This window comes from Artemia franciscana, chromosome 1 (genome assembly GCF_032884065.1).
Source record: "Artemia franciscana chromosome 1, ASM3288406v1, whole genome shotgun sequence".
Lineage (NCBI taxonomy): Eukaryota > Metazoa > Arthropoda > Branchiopoda > Anostraca > Artemiidae > Artemia > Artemia franciscana.
In genome coordinates this window covers 48,460,439-48,476,945 of record NC_088863.1, presented here as the reverse complement: position 1 = coordinate 48,476,945, position 16,507 = coordinate 48,460,439, and the positions used below count along the sequence as shown (strand labels likewise).

The following is a 16,507-nucleotide window of genomic DNA, read 5'->3' as shown; positions in this document are numbered from 1 at the left end:
TTTGTTTTTTTGTTTTCTTGTTGTTTTTTTTTCCCAGGGGTGATCATATCGACCCAGTTGTCCTAGAATGTTGCAAGAGGGCTCATCCTAACGGAAATGAAAAGTTTTAGTGCCCTTTTTAAGTGAACAAAAATATTGGAGGGCACCTAGGCCCCCTCCCACGCTAATTATTTTCCCAAAGTCAACGGATCGCAATTCTGAGATAGCCATTTTATTCAACGTAGTCGAAGAACCTTATAACTATGTCTTTGGGGACGACTTACTCCCCCACAGTCCCTGTGGGAGGGGCAACAAGTTACAAACTTTGACCAGTGCTTACATATAGCAATGGTTATTGGGAAGTGTACAGGCGTTTTCAGGAGTATTTTTTGGCTGGGAGAGGGGTTGAGAAGAGGGGGATATGCTGGGGGAACTTTCCATCGATAATTTGTCATGGGGAAGAAAATCTCCATGAAGGGAGCGCAGGATTTACTAGCATTATTTAAAAAAAAAACAATGAAAAAATAAATATGAAAAAGTTCTTTCAGCTGGAAGTAAGGAGCAGCATTAAAACTTAAAACGAACGGAAATTATTACCCATTTGAGGGGCTCACCTCCTCCTAATACCTCTCTCTTTACTCTAAAGTATTTTTAGTAATTTAAACTATTTATTCTACGGCTTTTGTGATTCTGGGGTCATTCTTAATGAATTGGGACAAAATTTAAGCTTTAGTGTAAAGAGCGAGGATCTGACAAGGGGGCGAGCCCTCTCATATATGTGATAAAAATATGAGAATACAAAATTTCTTTACGTAATCTAATTTATAAGTTACGTAAATCTTTTACTAATAAAAATATTCGTAAAAAATTAAAAATTCTAGTTGCCTTTTTAATTAACCAAAAAGTCGGAGGGCAACTAGGCTTCCTCCCCCGCTCTTTTTTTCTCAAAATCATTTGATCAAAATTATGAGAAAGCCATTTAGCCAAAAAAAATGCAAATTTTGTTTTAATTATTCCTCTGCGGAGAGCCAAAATCAAAACATGCATTGATTCAAAAACGTTGAGAAATTAAATAAAAAAAAAACAAGTTTTTTCAACTAAAAGTAAGGAGCGACGTTAAAACTTAAAATGACCAGAAATTACTTCGTATATGAAAGAGGCTGCTTCCTCATCAACGCCCCGCTCTTTACGCTAAAGTTTTTTACTGTTTTAAAAAGAAGGATTGAGAGAAAGAGTCAAACTTTAGCGTAAAGAGCGGGGCGTTGATGAGGAAGCAGCCTCTTTCATATACGAAGTAATTTCTGGTCGTTTTAAGTTTTAATGTCGCTCCTTACTTTCAGTTGAAAAAACTTGTTTTTTTTTATTTAGTTTAGTTAAAAGGTCAACTTCACTTACTTTTATAGCATATTAAGTGCAAAATCAGTTTCGGAGCTGAAAAGCACAGGGCATCATTGTCTTAAGGATTGTTCCCAGACATTTTGCATTGTCGTAAAAGATTCTTGTGTAAGTTCTCGTTGTTTTTTTTTTGTTTTTTTTTTTTGTAAAATAAATGCTTTATTTTAAAAACAGAGTAACAAAAAAAGAAAAAAAAGAAAAACTGATACGCCTTTTTAGGGTATTTTAAGAATACATTCTTTTTAAGTATATTTGTGGGAAATGAATTACTGCTCAGCCTGGTTGTATATCATCTTTACCTTACCTTGGACCATCCTGTGCCTCCAGAGGCACCCACGGTGGCCAAGTCGTCTCCAGTCGTCTATGAAACTTGTGACTGCGATGATTGTGAGGTTGTTGATGTATGTACGACGGTTTGTATATTTGGGTTAGTAACAATGAAACCCTGAAAACCTTCCCTAAAATAATACTATCAAAAGCATTTAGTAATTATCTTGAAAATGCGCAAAAAAAAAACATTTTTTTTCTTTAATATATCACATTTACCATTTAAAACAGGATGCCTAACTTGTACAACATTGGATATGTATGAGAAAACAAGATTACTCAACATTTAAAATAGTTGTTGCTTAAAAGATGGCATTAGAAGCACTCTGCATAAGGATTATCAAACAGTAAAGCATATGCCAAAAAAATACCATATGTAGCCTTGGATTTCGGTGACTAGTTATTCGCTAGTGTATACAAGTTTTTGTTTTGTTTTCTGTTCTAAAAATATCTAGTTTTTGGGACAAATAAAACGTGTTTGCAGGGATTTTATTGGATATTGAAAAAAGAACGTTTTGGAGCACAGACACAATTTTAAAATAAAGAATTGGAGGAACTTCTTGATCGTAATCCATGTTTGACTCTTCCATCAATCGGAAAAGGATTACAAGCAGAAGCATGAACAGGTGCAAAAAGCTAGAAAGGAACTTAAAGTAGGGATATTGGGCAACATGTGAATTGAAGCCGAGAGACGTCTAACTTCGTTTGTTCCCATGTGAAAAACTTGCTCAATAGCTAGTACATGGCAGCCAAAAGTGGAAAATCAGTGTTAACTTCTCTGAAAATGCTTAAAGGTGATTCTACCCGACGCCTTAAGCTCATCAGACATAGTTCCTTTGACTTGTGATTTACTCCATTTGATAATGTAGAAATCTCATCATGGTGATGTATGAAGATACAACCTCTTGTGTGAAGACAGCAGATTAATTCACGCGAATTTCACGTCCTCTCCGGGATGAAACAAGGGTACGTGCTTCCGCTACTGTTCGCAGTCGTCATCGACTTCGTATCGAGCAGCGTCGATTCAACTGGGCTAAAACTAAATGATCGTCTGTTGAGCGACCTAGATTTTCTGACGATATTGCCATCCTTGAAACCTGCAAATCACGGCTTCAAGCGCTGCTCATGAGTATTCAACAAAAAGTAGAAGGTTTTGGAGTCAATATCAAAGCCAGTAAAACCAAAGGCATGGCAACTAACGATTCACCTATGAGCATCAAGTGTGATGACAACGATGTGGAAAAAGTGGTCGATTTAGAAAATCTTGGCAGCACCACCGACAACACAGGATCCACTACCTAAGAAGTCATCACCCGAATTGGGCAGGCTAGCAGCACCTTCAACAGGCTCAAAAAAGTTCGGAGGTCGAGTATTTTCTCTCTCTAGCTTAAGCTCAAGCTGTTCAAAAGTAACGTCCTGCCCTTCTCATCTATGCATCTGAAACATGGTATCTCAACCAAGAACAAGAGAGGATAATTCAGTCTTTTGAAAACATGTGCCTACGTAGACTTATGGCATCCACGGACCCAGAAGGTAACGAACAAGCACAATAGAAACATCACAGGTCAATTGTCCCTCCTCAAGACCATACGAATGCGTAGATGGAGTTACTTTGGACACCTGCTGCGCATGGATGATTTCAGAATCCCCAAATCTACATTTTTCTGGTTACCTGAAGGAACCTGCCACAGAGGAGGACCCAAAAATACAAACCGTCGTACATACAGCAACAACCTCACAAACATCGCAGTCACAAGTTTCAGAGACGACTGGAGACGACTTGGCCACCGTGGGTGCCTCTGGATGCACAGGAGGGTCCAAGGTATGGTAAAGATGATGTACAACCAGGCTGAGCAGTAATTCATTTCTCACAAATCTACATAAAAATAATGTTTTTTTAAAATACCCTAAAAAGGCGTATCGGTTATTCTTTTTTTCTTTTTTTTACTCTGTTTTTAAAATAAAGCATTTATTTTACAAAAAAAAGTAAAAGAAAAAAAAACGAGAACTTACACAAGAATCTTTTACGATAATACAAAACGTCCGGGAACAATCCTTAAGGCAATGATGCCCTGTGCTTTTTAGCTCCAAAACTGATTATGCACTTAATATGTTATACATGCAAGTGAAGTTGACCTTTTAACTCCCCTCCCAAGCACACGTTCAATTATACACAAACAGAAAATAAAAAAAGGCAATAGCAATTCTTCATATTAAAAGTAGGTGGAAGTTTTACTTTTTGTTGTACAGGATAATCCCAGCTATTAACTTGCTCTGAAACATAATTAGAATTTACGATCAATAAGTGAAACAAAGTTAATTTACTCTTAATCAAGTAGAGTAATTTTAATATTATATAAATCAAGTAATAGAATTTATATTAACGGTACTTGAAGGCATTAAGGACATCATAAAACATTTTTGCGCCTTAGAGCCGCCTTAGGCGTATTCACAGGTAACAACCACGATTTCCTAAGATTTTCTTTCGGGTTTTTCAAAAATATTAACCTTTTAGAACACTGTAGCCGCATGTTGCCATGTTAAACCACTGAAATGAATAAACTAAACCATTATTTGATGGTTCATTAAATGGACACCGTTGGTTCCCAACAGAAATTCACCTTCTTTGGAAAACTTAAAACATAGAAAGCTTGGAATGCCAAATAACTTTCTAAGCTATTTGGTACCATGTATTTTAAGGTTATTTTTTCCTCACGCTTTTTTGGCTTTGTATTTGGCGTCCGCTATACTGCATATTAACGGTTTTTTTTAACTAAATTTCTGATTTTTTCCTAATTTTTCAAGCTCTATATGGTTATACAAGTTTCAAATTGATTATAAAACATAACAGTTCTGTTTAATCAAACTTTGATAAATTTTTCAACAGTTCTGCAGAAAAATCCATTGGATTAGAGCAAATACACCCATTGCACCTCCTATCCATTATATTTGTGCCAAGTAAATAATGAAACACTAAACAATCCAAATCGCAATAGGCAATATCGAGAAATAAATCAGTTGCACTCACAGGTCTTCTGGCCCATTATTTAGTTTCTTCTAAAAAAAAGTAAGCGGGGAAGAATCTTTTGACTGATATAAGGATAGAATCTACAAATATATCTGCTTATTTTAATGGAAGGGGAATGTCTAAGAATCTTTCCCCAAAAAATATACCAGAATAAAAGGGGGTACGAAACACTTTTTTTTGTTTTCAAAACTACTATTAAACAGGTTAAGAACTTCAACCCTTATAATTAATTTCTATCCATTCATTCATTAATTTTATTATGTTTATTATTGACTAATTTATCCATTAAAATTTATTAATTCATTGATTATAAGTTTCTTGACTTTTTATTTTATTAAGATTTAAACTCCATAGGCCATTTTTTAACTAAGCTTCACCTTATGTCTATCAGCAGGGGCCATTCCATAATTCTCAGCTCGAAGGTTAGATGCAGACACAATGAAATCCATATGGAAATTGGAGTCGTCATCTTTTTCAAACTCTTCAGGGAAAGCTTTTAAACCCCTAAGCGACTCGATTGGGGAAAGGGACTTCTACAAGTCTTCAACAGTTTCTGTATCTTCAAAAATACGGTGAAATAAGTAACAAACCTTCGTGTGGATAAACAAATTTAAAGTGTCTAGGGCATTTAATAAACAAGAGCTAAGAGCTCGTATGGCACTTGTGAAGAGGTCGTAAGAGCCAAAAGCTCAAATGGCATGAGCTTTAGCAAAATTCAAAGAATTCATAGATTGATTTAAAAGGAAAATCACAGGTTTAATCCCGGTCGGGATTTAAAATAAGAGCTCTGAGCCACAAGGTCCTTTTAAATATCAAGATTCATTAAGATATGACCACCCACACGTAAGTTAAAAATACCTCATTTCTTCAGATAGTCGAACAGATAGTTGAATCGGGGAAAAGACTATTTCTAATTTAATTTGGTCTGGTCCCTGATACAACTGCAAAATTTCATCGTCCTAGCATATCTTGAAGTACCTAAACTAGCAAAACTGGGACAAACAGACAGAGAGACCGATCGACCGACAGAATTTGCAATCGCTATAAAGGAGGAGTTTTAGAAGGCAGAAATCAGGTTTTGTTCTAAAATAAATGACTACTTTAATTCAGTTCTACTAGAGGGGGGGGCTTCTCCGACATACTTAAATAAAGAAATCCCACAATATGGCAATTTTCAACAATTGTGACATTTTCCATCAACTCCGGGATTCTCAAAAGGAAGAATAACTCGGAGAAACCAGAGCAGAGATTTTGATCCTGTGTACCTTACCCCCTCCTCCCACAAAGCTAAAAATAAACATTGCAATTTATATGAATTTTCTTTGAATTTCGGAGATTATTCATAAAAGACACCTATTTTTGAGATTGAGAATGAGATTGTTCATAAAATGCACCTATTTTTGCCCACTTTCCTTCACTGGATTTCCAGGACGTTACTACGTGCAAACTATGGTTAAAAACCATCCACCCTCAAAAAGAAGATAAAAAAAACAGTGGCAAAATGCGGTCTAGTGTATTCTTGGTACCACGTCTCAACTTAAGGTCCCACGGAACACCCTGTGACTTGTTTCCAGTGCATGCAAGCAGAGCAAAAGCAAGTAAGCACGTTACTACCAAACGACCCTATATATACTACCTAAGAAACAGTTTATGAATAAAAAAGTTATTTTTATTATAACAAAAATGTACCCATATAAACTTTAAAAGCCATACTTTTGCTCTCCAGTCGAAGTGCCAATGAGTCAGATATACACACTTTGATATTTAGTGCGAACATTTATTAATTCAATTGTTGAGGAAATTTCTCGGGGGGGGGGGGGGGGGCTTAAAGCAATGTTATTACAGGGAAACCAGTAGGTTTTAGGCCTCATACATTGGTTCACCAAATTATGAGTTTCTCATGCAAAACACAAACTCTTTTATTTTACTTTTTATGCCAATAGCTCTACTAGACAAGAGTTACCAGCGTAAAGAGTTACACTAAATTTAAGTAAAAAACAAAATACAAACTTTACACTTAAATAAAATATAGCTACAATTTATTTTGCAACCAAACCAAGGCTAATTGTGTGGTATAAAGAAGTTGCTTGATTAGATTCTTGTGTCAAGCTGGCATAATTCGCGATCGAAATTGTATAATGTTTGAAAGCATCTTAGTTTGTTTCACGAAAGAACCTAACTTCACATATTGGGTGTGTTCTGAATAATACACAAGTACCAGTCTTTTTTATGGCAAACGATTGAAAAACAAGTATAAAAACCAAAAAAACAAAAACAAAACCAAAAAAAAGGGAAATATGATTCACTAAATACTTGCTGCACGTTAACAAGCAAGAACTTAATCATTTTTAATCTAATGGTTTTTCTGTATAGCCTAAGGATATATGAGACATTTAGAGGAATTTTGGGGATAACTTGTCAAACACAGGAACAAAACCAAAAAAGAAGCAAAAATTAGCATGTTGGCTGTAAATAAGTCCTCAGCTCAGCTTATAAGTAGACTAAAAAGTGACTCTGTAACAGCTACTTCTGATAGAATATGGTCATCTAATACCTTATGAAGGTGTACTGGATAGGGACGCGCTCTTTAATTGTAGGGCCTTTCATTCGATCCTGCCTGCAGTAAGACATATATGCTTTTTATATACTGATTGCTTTTCACTTTTTTATACTGATTCAAATAATGAAAAAATTTTTTTGGGAGAAGTGTTTACTACTTACTAGTATTAACTACTAGTGCTGCTAGTAGCTTACTAGTACTACTTAGTATGCTACTAGTAGCTTACTAGTATACATTGTATACTGAAACAAATGCAGTAAAAAAAGGCGTCGGAAAAATTGTCCGAGTTTTTGCATGATGTACGAGTGCGAAATGAAAATGTTATTGCTGTAAACGATATACTTTAGAAACTAATTTAGGCTATATATTTGCATATTAGGGAGATGGGGATTAAAGTATAGCGGGTCTGCATGCGTAATGGGTTAGGTACAATTATTTTGCAAACTATGTAGTAAGAACTATTTTCTAACTTCACACTGTCAAAAGTGTGAAGTTTTTTTGGGGGTGGGGGGGGTGGGGGGACTTAAATCAATGTTATTACAGGGAAACCTGTAGGTTTTATGCCTCATAAATTGATATATATATTTATATTGACGGACAATGTTAACAAGGAAGATCTTTCCCATATTACTTTTTCATATTTTAAGTTGTCAAAAATTAGCAAAAATTAGCAAGTTGGCTGTAAATAAGTCCTCAGCTCTGCTTTTAAGTAGACTAAAAAGTGAGTCAGTGACAGCTACTTGTGATAGAATATGGGTGCCTAATACCTTATGACGGTGTATTGGATAGGGACGTGCTGTACAACTGTAAGGTCTTACGTTCGATCCCACCTGTCGTAAGGAAGATATGGTCTTCGAAACGATTTGTCTATGCATAACGAACTTAAGATGATAATTTTAATTTATTCGAATATTAAACAATCTTTTTAGAAGACGTATTTTTAGGGGAGACTTAAAGCAATGTTATTACAGGGAAACCTGTAGGATTTAAGCCTCATAAATTGATGTATATATATATTTATATTGACAAACAATTCAAATAGCAAAGAAAGAAACTTGCTGCCCCACTTCTTTACAAATACAGTAGATACACCAAATTATAAGTTTCCCATGCAAAACACAAGCTCTTTTTCTTTTACTTTTTATGCCAATAACTACTCGACAAGAGTTGCCAGCATAGAAACAGCGCCTTAGATAGGAGACATCCTCATGAGAAGTATTTTTTGTCAATTATTGAAAATTACCATCAATCACCAAATGTGTCCGTAAGCCATCGTAAAATTTTCGAAAGAACCGTTATATAGAGGCCTAGCTAGGGATTGGGCAAGGAGGCACACTTCTCCTAGGGCACAGCCTTCATAATGTCGCCGTTTAAACATGTCATGAAATATAGGCCTACTTACATTGTTACTGCGGGAGGGTCAAATCTAAAATTGCTCTTGGAAGCTAAAAAGCCTGCCTATGTATCTGCCACCCTATGAATAACCTAATCGTCTGCAAATCGCTTATTCATTATCTTAGAGAGGTAGAACAGTAGTGTAAGGGTTTTTGACCCTGTTTGACAACCTTAATTAAAAAAATAATTAAAAAATATTCTTAATTAAAACAAAAAAAAAACATTTTTCATATGACATCATATTTCTGAATATGTTAATGAATTACTCAAGTTTAATCAATAATATACCTGAATTTGACTAAACTTAACCATTTTTTTTCCTTATTTTTGGAATCTTGTCTTTGTTGGTGTGTTTCCTAGCGTTTAAGCATTAAGGGCAAATGGCTTGGATTAGTTTAAAAAGCAATACGAAACAACACTCTGAAAAAAAGCTGAAAAGTTTTGAAATTTTTGAATGTGTCAATGAGTTATTCCTGTCTAATCAATAATTCAACCGATTTCAGCTGAATTTAATTGGAGTTTTTTTCATTATTTTTGGAATTCTGTTATATTCGGTTGTTTGACTATAAATATTTCGACTATTTGATAATAAATTGAACTATATATTTAATATTTTTTTAGTGTTATTGAATTATTTTCAAAATACCACCTTAAAAGAGAATTTGCAACTCTCTATTTTCCTAGTTTTTTGTTCTTTGTTTTCTGATTTGCTTATTTTGTCCAATTTTTCGTCTTTTTTTTGGTATTGTAAATTGGTGTTATTAGTTTTATCTTTTGACGCATCATCTTCCATCCTTCCTTTATTTTTTTTTTGTGCACAGCATAGATTGTGGAAGTAAGTTTGAAATATCAGTAAAAATTTTTGGAATCAAAGGAATACAATGAAGTAATTTTGAAAAAAATAATTAAAAATTCACACTGTATATTGGCGACACAGAATTAGAATATGTTTCGAATAAAGGAGATAGCATATCGGAGCCACTGTTAAAATGGGGTCAAATTAAACCTACATTGATAAAATAGAAATTATCGAGGCGATATCCGGGGGTGGGGGTTAAACCAATCCCCCGAAATGTTTGATCGACTCGTAAAAACGTAACAAAATACATGTAAACAAATTGTTGATTTGTTTTTCCATTTGTAACCCCCATCCCCGAAAAAAGATAACACCCACCAAAAAAAAATCATGGATACGGCCCTAAATAAACTGGCATTTTTTAAGGCAAAACAATGCCACAGTATTGGTTTCGCTATTTTTCATGCTAAGGAGGCAAAATGATTTAGCTGACTTTAATTTTAGGTTATAACTTACTCCAAAAAAGGGAAAATTGGAGGGATAATGTTTCACATTATATTTGAAATTAAAGTATTATTAAAATTAAGTATTATCCAGAATATAAAGTATCATGAAATTAAGTCATTGAAGTATCGATAGCTTCAAGACGACTAGCGTGAGAGCATGTCCACGGTCAGGCATAAAAAAAGGAAAAATATATAGTTTAAACTGTTTTTGAAGACTAAAAAAAAACAGTCTGTTCCCTTTCAACGGAATTTTCGGTTTCCCTCTGACCCCCCCCCCTAAACAAAAATCCTGAAAGTACCAACCCGAATACTTGCTAAAATATGCGAAAATTCCCTCCCCTTTTAATGAAACATACTCACTATATACAATCTTTGTGATGTGGTATAGTTGCCTGTCTCTAGGTAATAAATGGAAAGGTTCTCTCCCTTGTGAGCATCCAAAAACCAATTGACTGATCCGATCGTAAGAACAAATGGATAAACTCTCTCGGTCTCTATTTCTGCTTCTCATTTTCTCCTCTTTCTTTGTCTTCTTCCCTTCCCTTTTTATTCTTGTTTTAGGAGCAACACTGGAGGAACTTGGCGGAACTTCAAAACCATTTGACCACAAAGCTTTATTACAATTTGAAGGGTATAATTGTAATTCGAGTTCAAAGTTGAGACAGACATTGATTTTAAATCGGTGAGTTTTTTGCTGAAGATATCACCTAAAGGAGGAGACTGCCAGGACGTTGTATAAGCTCCTTCTTATTCCTTTTCCTCAAATTTTACTCTGAAAAACTATATCTGTCATTGCCACCGGCCATTTTTCAGATTTCAAATTCACTGTATCGAAATACGAAGAACGAAAAACAATACAGAACTAATGGCCCGTTCAGACGCATAGTAAAACCAAACAGTACGAAGGAAAAAGTGTTCAAACGATAGAGGCAACATTTTTCCTAAGAAGCACAGATAAAATGCACTTGTACGTCTCTGAGACAGGTGTATTTCTTCCCAAGTGTCTCCCGTATTCGGGTAAGTTTTATACAAAGCATGACCTGTTTTGGATTAAAATTGATGATTCTGGATAAGATCCACCAAATTTTGAACTTTTGCGTGCTAAACATTTGAAAATGCTTTCCACTTTTTAAAATACTTGCTAATTATAATATTACTTCCAAAAGTTATAAAGATTAATTTTTCAGATTCATATATTTTTATAGAAAAGTCGTATATAAAACTTTCTGGAGACAAAAAAAATAATCAAAATTATGATTTCGTGGTCTAACCCAATGCACCTTCGTAGATTGACCCCTAGAGTTATTTAAAGGGTCGTTGTTGCTTCCCAAATTGTTCATAAGACTTAACTATTTCTGCCCCCCCCCACACACAAGATTCCCAGTGCGAACCAAGCATAGTTTAAAATCATCAACCCTCAAACCAAAGACCATAAGTGACAGAATGAGCTCCATCCTTGGTACCACGTCTCAACCTGTAACACCCTGCAACTTGTCAGTACCAGCAGAACAGGTAACCATGTCACTACCAAACGGTCCTTGCCTAAGAATCAACTAGATCTACGTTGCTTGGGCAACGTGAGGTGTAGCGGTAACTTTTGTTCGGCTTCGCCAAGTAAAGTGTTGCGAGAGAAACACTTTGGTTTCGTTTCCTAGCTTTTAATTAAAAGCTGAAGCTATTAATCTGTAAGGATCTTAAAATAAATACTAGGTACACCAACTCGCAAAAGTTGCAGACCCCTCATTGAAACTAGCAAACATTGCAAACCCCTCATCGCTGAAGATGATGTAGCCTAATAGCCGATTATTACTTAGAAGTCCCATACATGTCTTACCACTGGAACCAAATTGGACTTACCATCAAATATACCGGAAACAAATAATATGTACACCAACTCGCAAAAGTTGCGAACCCCTCATTGCTGGAGATGATTATGAGCTAACAGTTGACTGTTGCTTGAAACTCCCCTATATGTCTCACAATTGGTTTCGGCCTGATTTTGGTTTCAGTGTGTACCTTACTACTGAAGTTGTCAACCCCTTTAAACTTTCAAAATGATTTATCTCATGAAGGAATTTTTCTACTAAAAAATGGATAACATTTACTTTGACCAGCTCATCAACAGCTATGGACTGCCGTCGAAAAAAAAAATCTATCGGTCTTAGTTCAAAAGCTGACATTTTTGTCGTTGGCCAAGTTTCTAACGTCATCACTTAGAGAGTAGCAAAGGATAAACTCGAATTTCTTTAGCAATGAGAGAACTTTTAAAGCTTAAGAGGTACATCTGATATCATTTCCCTACTGCAATCCAAAGGGCGGAAAACCGAATGATAAGCTAAGTTGAAATTACGAACAGAAAAGGGTAAAACCAATAGACTTTTGGCCCTGGCAAGAGTTCTATGAAGCTTTCCAAAATGCAAAGTCATATTCATCAATCCAGCCTAAGGTCCAAACTTTCCGTAAATACCGCAGATGTTAGGCCCTTACTACTTTCTAGGAATAAGCTGAAATCAGGGTGCTAGAAAAACACACACGACAAAACCAAAGTGGTCCTCTGGTAACACGATTAAGTCCTATGAAGGCTCAGACTGATCAGTCTCGCTACATACCAAAAGTTTCAGCAATATTTATTTATTTATTTTATTTCTAACCCGTCATACAATACAAAGTTATTTTGATAATTAAATTTATCTAAACTAGGTCACCCACTTTGAAGATTTAACTTCCATTAAAGGTTCAAGAATCGATTGGGTGGTCTTGAGATAACTTGTAGAGCTTGGATAAGAAACCAAAACAAATGACAGAAACCTAATAGCCGACTACTACTTTCCCTAAAATCCCAGTCCCTAAGAATATTCTAGCATACCTGCTAGGGAAACACTAAGGTCGACTCAAAACAATTGTAATTTGAGAAATTTGACCGCTTTGGGGGTTCCTTGTGGTTGCACTCACTTTGATTGACAAACAAACCGACATAGGAGACCGTCAAGTTTCATTTTTTCGTCAAATTTCACTCTCAAATCACAAATTTTCGACAGCTCTCGATGATGGCTACCCCCTTGAAAGGATTCGCTGATGGGCACTTCACCGACGCTGGACAGTAACTTTTTGTTGCTACTGGCCATGGTTCAATCCTTACAAGGTTGAAGCTACTACTGTTGGTTACTAGCTGCAGTAACCAACGTGGTACTGGCTGTAATCCAAAGTGTTTCTTCACAATTAAAAACAAAGTTTAAAATAATAAGAAGATTTGTCTATATACAAAGATTAGTCTTTTAAAAGCTACAGTGATGACAGTGGTCAAGTATGGCTCTAAAGCGTAGCTGCTCTGTAAAACAGAGCATGATTTGCTAGATGTTTTCTACAGAAATTGCCTACGGATGGTTTTGGGTACCCGATTGAGCGACCGTATCTCAAACAGCAATCTGTACATCAAATTTTGTTCCGTCCCACTTTATAGGGCTATAGGAGAAAGGCTGAGATGGCTAGAACATGTTCTATGGATTAACGATGACATATTGTCAAAGATCGTCCTCGTGGGCAAGCCATCTAGGGTTAAACGAAAGTCGGGTCGTCACCAACTGGGTTGCGAGGTTGTCGTAACGAAATATCTAAGGGAAATGGTAACCTCCTCGGAGGATGTAAGGAAGCAGGCTTTTAATAGAGTGAGATGATGGATGAGCATAAGTACCTGTGTTAAGTATGTTCATCTCAGGCAGCCTGATACTGCAGTGATTTATTAGTAGTATTAGCTACTCCAGCAACCATAACATTTCAACATTAATATACAAAAACTATTAATTTATGTAATATTTCAATAAATTACATGCTATACATTATGCCGAGCTTAAAAGTCTGAAATAAAGCAAAGATATAACTGTTTGGCCTTGATTAGCAGCTTGTGCTTCTGCATCCGTACCGGCAATTATAACACCAGATTGAGGTAAAAAAGTTGGAACTTCAACAGAGATGACTAAAATTATGACCAAGTGTGGATCTCAATGGGGTGGAAGGCCATAAATAACCGCTTTCAAATTGGCAGCCGAAATTATAAAATCCAAATGTGTTTTGCTTGTTGAGTCAAAGTCAAGAGGATGAGGGCACCTGAAAGAAAATTTTGGACGAAACTTGGAACAATAACGAAGAGTTGATGTTGGGAATTTAAACCTTCAGAATAAATTTTACTTACGATACAGTTTAATATGATTTCACATGAATCAGAAGCGAAAAGCTTAAACAATCAGGATATATTTTCTAATAGTCATTTGCATAGTAAAAACCATATAAAATTAGAAAGAGATCCAAGAACAACACAGGAGAAAAAATAAATAAGTGTGATGTAGGTAAGAAGCGCTTTTCTCCTTCAAGCAATTTAATTGGGCACTAGAGAGTGCATACAGGTGACAAACCGTTTAAATGTGACGTATATAACAAAGACTTTTCTCAATCAAGCCATTTGAATGTACATCAAAGATTGCATTGCATACAGGTGATAAACCGTATGCAATGCATACGGTTAGCTGCATGTGATTGGTATCCAGGTATATTGGTATCCATTGGTATACAGGTGATTGGTATGCATACATACCAATCAGGCCATTTGAATATGCACAAAAGATTGCATACAGGTGATAAACCGTTTAAATGTGACTTATGTAACAAAGGCTCTTCTCGATCAAGCCATTGTTCCATTTTTTGTTTATCATTTGCAATGGCCGAGAATGCTACGAATACCGTTGTTTCTTAAATTATGAGAAAGAAATTACTTTTTGATTTTTTGAAATTATTTATCAGTTCTAATTAAAGTCAAGTTTTGTTTTTTTCAATATGTAAGTCATTTCTGATCTGAATTAAAGTCTGAAGGTTTACTTTCTTTTTTCATGACAAGATTCAAAGCACTGTCAATCGATTGAGGATGTGCCGCTAGTCTTGATAATATTTATTGATTAGTTTACTAAATAGAAGTCCAACGATTATCATAAATTTTAATAATGTAATACTGTCAATCAATCGAGGATGTGTCACTGGTTTTGGTAATATTTATATATTAGTTTACTAAATATTGAGTCCAACGATTATTCCTAAATACCTAGTCCAACGATTGTCATCGTCATCAAAGTAAATCGTCAGTCTGATATCAAAAGGGTGTAACTCCATAGGCCTAATTGTAAAATTTCAGAAGACCAAAAACCTCACCACTTTTTATTTCCCCTCCAATAACAGTAAGACGAAAAAAGAGCGATATATAAAATCAATACATATCAATCCGTTTTTTTTTCAGAGGGGAAATTAAACAGCTACAAGGCTTTTTTCTGCTCTTATAAAAATTTACAATTAAGGAGATACTTCCTTTTGATACCTGACTGACGAAATGTGGTGATTAAACTTTTGACTTTTTTTATCAGATAATAAACCAAATTACTGAATTAAACAATGTTAAGAAAGAAAAGAAGCAATCCTAATGACTCTTGGGCTTTTATAACATATTAGTATTTTTTTTATCTGAATAAATTGAAAACAAAGTTAAAGCCATTGTTTATTAATGCAGGGTGGGCCACTAATTACGGCAGTCAGGTAATAGGCTAGTTAGCCAAATCAAAAGAAAAGAAGAAATGCTATATTAAGCTTGAGGCTTCTACTTGTCAGTCATTTCTGATTAGAATAAAGCCTTTTTACAGCGAGACTCAAAGCCCAGTTCCTTTTTTTTCGGATGAGCTGCAAGTCAAGGTAATTTTTGACTTGTTAACTAAATCGGAAGATTGCCTTCAATATTAAGAAAAAAGCGAAGTTTTTCAGCGGAGTTGAATTTTTCCTGTTAGGGTTTTTCCGTAGAAAAATATGGGAAGTGTACACAGGGGCTGCAGGGGATATATCCCTTCAGAGACGTCGTAGGGGGGCAAAGGGAAAAAATATTTTGCAGCCTGTACCCATTGACCATCAGGACATGAGCCCCTCTTGCCCCCTCCCAGTAAAAATGCTGAAGATTTGCAATTGCCTCCAATATTAAACAAAAATGCTTCTGACCCTAATTCTGATGCTTCATTCAACTAAAGTGATTTGCTTCATAATTCAGTTTTACGGCTAATAAAGCCGTGAAAGTGGACATGGAAGACTTAAGCCAACGGAAAAACTTGAAAGCTCCCGCCATTGTTATGAAAAATGTGGGTAACACCATTGATGAATTCGGTGAAGTGTATTTTGAAAAGAGAAAAAAAGAACTTTTCATTAAAACTAGCCCTGAGGGTGAACAAGAGTCTTAGATTTCGTTTTACAGAAAAGTGGCTAATAAAATCTAGTAGGCAAAGTATTCTTAGCCAGATCCGATTCATGGCCGAAAGGGGTTAAGTCAGAAAAGAAAAAGGCCATCTTAGGAAAGGCTGTACCTTTTATAAGTGGCACTCTTCGCACATTATGGGAAGCAATGGCTTCATCAAAAGCTTTCGTCGATTTGCAGAAGCACGACTGTGTATAAGCTGCCTGCAACATAATGGTGATCTCTTTTATGTTTTTTTTCTTATCAT

General features: G+C 35.5%; 2 long non-coding RNA genes across 2 annotated transcripts in view; one reads left to right on the top strand and one right to left on the bottom strand.

The window, feature by feature from the left end:
* The window catches only part of LOC136030904 (uncharacterized), a 60,888-nt gene that overhangs the window by 3,235 nt on the left and 41,146 nt on the right, over positions 1-16,507 (top strand). The window contains exon 2 of the long non-coding RNA XR_010618388.1: positions 10,800-11,003. This is a non-coding gene — a long non-coding RNA (uncharacterized LOC136030904). The remainder of the gene's footprint in view (positions 1-10,799; positions 11,004-16,507) is intronic.
* Positions 13,773-16,507, bottom strand: part of LOC136030896 (uncharacterized) — a 44,463-nt gene continuing 41,728 nt past the window's right edge. The window contains exon 3 of the long non-coding RNA XR_010618387.1: positions 13,773-14,090. This is a non-coding gene — a long non-coding RNA (uncharacterized LOC136030896). The remainder of the gene's footprint in view (positions 14,091-16,507) is intronic.